The 4,507-nt window shown below is 36.6% G+C and overlaps 1 protein-coding gene across 1 annotated transcript in view; it reads left to right on the plus strand.

The window, feature by feature from the left end:
- Positions 1-3,449: 3,449 nt before the first annotated feature.
- Positions 3,450-4,507, plus strand: part of LOC103459645 (sodium-coupled neutral amino acid transporter 2-like) — a 13,000-nt gene continuing 11,942 nt past the window's right edge. Inside the window, exon 1 of the mRNA XM_008401401.2 lies at positions 3,450-3,527. The gene's annotated coding sequence lies outside the window, so the exon portion shown is untranslated. The remainder of the gene's footprint in view (positions 3,528-4,507) is intronic.

A 4,507-nucleotide genomic window follows, 5' to 3' on the forward strand; every position in this document is an offset into this window, starting at 1 on the left:
ACGATGTTGCAACCTACATATTCTGTGCCATGTTTCTTCTTGCTTGGTAGAGAAGAGAGTTAGTGTTTAAAGGCTGCAGTTATTGTCTCAATCAGTGTCTGGATATCAGAATTTAAGTACCAGGCTTCTAGTTGATGGATATTTTACAGATTAAAAGCAAAAAAGAAGGCAATGGATCAATGACAATGGATTTTATGTTTTCAGTTTTGTTATGTCCACTTGTCTATTTATTCTGCCAAATGTGTATAAACTCAGAATGGTTGAGTCTTTTTCAGATTACACTTCCAGTCTATACCTACAAGCATCCATTATGTCAACTTATTAGCTGACAGACTCATACAGAAGAATGACTATTTACACCTTGGGAAGTTTTTTTTATGCTTTCAGTCAACATGACAGACAACAATAAAGTCTATTGTGATCTTGGATTAGGAGACAGCCAAACATTAGATGATKTAGACAGGATGTTTTCTGTTGTCCATACTGGTTGATATGGACCTCTGACTTGTCTGGCCTGTTTTAAAACCTGTTTCAAGCCAGTCAGAAAAAAACCAAGTGAAAGTAAAACCTTCAGAACCGACACAAATGTCTTTTTCCTTTCAAACTATACAGAACTATACATATATTCAGTTTGATTTTGCAGCAATAACATGATTTATTTGTTGAAAAAGGTGTCACAGTTTTGTTTATATAAGATCTGGAAACGAAAGAGAAACAGCCCAGTAGTGAACATGACACTGTTCACTTCAGTAACAGAGGATGAAAGAAATGCGTCATTTTCATTTGAGCCTCATAGTTTCCTCTTATTCCAGAAAGTGACCAGAGTTCAGTTTGTTTTCTAGAAATGAACACTTTCAGGTGTTCAATTTATTCATTATCACAATATAACTAATATCAATATAGAACAAGCTGCGTACAGTCATATTATTTGTTATACGACTTATCACATATTATCACATATTATTGGCTTTTTTTAAGTGCATCTCAGAATAGCTAATACAGATTTACAATAAACTTGTAAAAGCCATTCCAGTGGGTAGAATGGCAAAAAAAAGTACGTTCAGGTAAGAGCCTCAAACTATTAATTATATTTACCTATTATTATTATATCAAATAATTTTTACTTMATGCTTCAGTAAAAATTAAAAGCATGGTACAGTAAAACTGCTCTAAGAAGTAAATATTTATCAAAAAGTTACTAAAGTAACAGAGTAAATGTAGACTACTCACCTTTAGAGACGTAAACAAAGTGAATCTATCTAAAAGGTAAGTCACCTGCTGCAGGAGTCCAGTCTGGACTCCTGCAGCAGGTGACTTACCTTTTGTTGCATCGGCTCTGATGGACAGAGGAGGAGTCACAGGAAGAGATGGAGGCGGAGACTGGCACACAGTGATGTGCTGATGGATTAAAAACAGTCAAAGAGGGAAGAAAAACAATCTAACAGCAATAAAACAGCAAAAAGGTTACATTTCTTACTGATTTAAAAAAATGGATCTGTGAAGGCATGTTCTGCCTCCCATGTGGGCCCCAGTAGGTCCAGGTCAGGGACCTGCTGCAACCCTCACCCTATCTGATGCTCCTTCCCTGAAGTGATGTCACAAATATGTTACAATTGTGGGAGGAACTGTCTGGTGTTGATTTCTAAATCAACACCAGACTGAGTGTTAATTTAGAAATCAACACTGGACTGGATTGCTTTTTGTTCAACTCTTTGGAAATCTTTAGTTAGTGTTAGGGAAACTAACACTCACTAACACTCATGTTGTTGAATTAACACTGTATTTTTAACATATAACACTTACACTGGAAATCTGACACTTTTGAATTATCTGTGTATGTTCTAATCATAGAATCAACACCAGTAGTTGGGAACTGTAAAAAAAAAAGAAAAAGAAAAGAGTTTTTGACTATGTTGTTCAACAAGATCAAGAGTGAGGAGATAAAGTGTTCTGATGCTGATTTTTAACAACAAGGAAAATATGCAAAATTGTGGCAACGCTAATGAGTCATACAATTACACTGTGGGAAAAAGTGGTGGAAGATAAGCTCATATCAGAAGTGAGCATTTGTGAGCAGCAGTACAGTTTCATGAAAGAGCACAACAGCTGCAATGTTTGGCTTTAAAGTGCGGAGAAGTTCAGATGAAGCTCCATTACATCTTTTGTAGATTTAGAGAAAATATATGGATGTGGTGAAACATGAGGAGGTCTGTAGAGGAAAAGATGGAGCTGCATCAAGGATCTGCCCTATGCCGCCGCTTGTTTGTTCTTTCAGAGCTCAAAATGTTGAGGATGGATAGAATCTTGGAATGAGTGCTTCACAGGGACATCTGATGTTAGATGTTTGGAGATAAAGTGAGAGAAGTCAGATTGAGATGGTCTGGACATGTTTAAAGGAGAGACGATGATTATATCTTTAGAAGGATGCAGAGGTCGGAGCCACAGATTTGTATTATTCCAAATCTATCTATCAATCAATCAATCAATCAAATGTTATTTCTATAGCACATTTCAGCAACAAGGTAAAGTGCTTTACATCATAACAAACAACAACAGGGTGTTTTTAGTCTACATTTAAAGGAAGTCAGTATTTCAGCTGTTTCATAGTTTTCAGGAAGTTTGTTCCAGATCTGTGGTGCATAGAAGCTGAATGCTGCTTCTTCATGTTTGGTTCTGGTTCTGGATGCAGAGCAGAACCAGAAGATCTGAGGGGTCTGGAAGGTTGATACAACAACAGCAGATCTTTAATGTATTGTGGTGCTAAACCGTTCAGTGATTTATAAACTAACATCAGTATTTTAAAGTCTATTCTCTGAGCTACAGGGAGCCAGTGTAGGGACTCTCTATCTACCTGGTTTTAGTGAGAACGCGAGCAGCAGCGTTCTGGATCAGCTGCAACTGTTTGATTTGTTAGTTAGACCTGTGAAGACGCTGCTGTAGTAATCAATGTGACTAAAGATAAACACATGAATGAGTTTCTCTAGATCGTGCTGAGACATCAGTCCTCTAATCCTGGAGATGTTCTTCAGGTGATAGAAGGCCGACTTTGTGACTGTCTTAATGTGKCTCTGAAGGTTCAGGTCAGAGTCCATCACTACTCCCAGGTTTCGACCTGATCGCTGGTTTTTAGTTGTAATAACTGAAGCTGAGCATTGATTCTGGTTCGCTCCTCTTTAGGTCCAAAGATAATAACTTTGTTTTGTTTCTGTTCAGCTGAAGAAAGTTTTAAAATTAGATCTAAATAAGATTTAAAATTATTTTGCTTGACCTGATAAAATGAAGAAGTGTATATTTCTTACAATGAGTGTAAGAAATGTAAACTTGTTGCTGTTTTGTTGCTATTAGATTGTTTTTCTTCCCTCTTTGATTGTTTTTAATCACATCGCCGTGTGCCAGTCTCCGCCTCCATCTCTTCCTGTGGCTCCTCCTCTGTCCATCAGAGCTGATGCAACAAAACGAAGTCTTTACACCTGCTCCAGGAAGTTTCCTCCCTTTTAAATACCTTCACTTTGTTCACGTCTCTAAAGGTGAGTAGTCTACATTTACTCTGTTAATTTAGTAACTTTTTGATAAATATTTACTTCTTAGAGCAGTTTTACTGTACCATGCTTTTAATGTTTACTTGAGCATTAAGTAAAAATTATTAGATAATAACTAAATATAATTGTTAATAGTATGAGGCTCTTACCTGAACATTTTTTGCCTTCTAGACACTGGAATGGCTTTTAACAAGTTTATTGTAAATCTAGTTTTTGGCTATTCTGAGATACACTAAAAAAAAGTCGATAATAGGTGATGAGTCATATATTATCACAACTTAAATGACTTGTTCTATATTGATATTAGTTTTTATTGTGATAATGACTAAATGGAGAACTTTGTACAGTTTCACATAATCCATTTCTAATCTGCGTCAGTCTGTTGGTTGCGCCTCATCGCCATGTTACTGAAGAGCAGCTACTATGTCAGTGAGACGTTCTGTTGGTAATTAAAGTTCAGCCTGAACACCTGAAAGTGTTCATTTCTAGAAAACAAACTGAACTCTGGTYACTTTCTGGAATAAGAGGAAACTATGAGGCTCAAATGAAAAWGATGCATTTCTTTCATCCTCTGTTACTGAAGTGAACAGTGTCATGTTCACTACTGGGCTGTTTCTCTTTCGTTTCCAGATCTTATATAAGCACAACTGTGACACCTTTTTCAACAAATAAATCAAGTTATTTCTGTAATATCAAACTGAATATATGTATAGTTCTGTTTAGTTTGATAAGAAAAAGACATTTGTGTCGGTTCTGCAGGTTTTACTTTCAGTTGGTTTTTTTCTGACTGGCTTGAAACAGGTTTTAAAACAGGTCAGACGAGTCAGTGGTCCATATCAAAGAGTATGAACAACAGACTGTCACAATAGTTCAGTGTTTCTCAACCCTGGTCCTCACTGCCCCCCTGTTCTGTATGTTTTAGGTATTTCCCTTCTGCTACAGACCTGAATTGTATCTCTGGGTGATTA

The sequence above is a fragment of the Poecilia reticulata genome, linkage group LG23 (genome assembly GCF_000633615.1).
Source record: "Poecilia reticulata strain Guanapo linkage group LG23, Guppy_female_1.0+MT, whole genome shotgun sequence".
NCBI classification, from domain to species: Eukaryota; Metazoa; Chordata; class Actinopteri; order Cyprinodontiformes; family Poeciliidae; genus Poecilia; species Poecilia reticulata.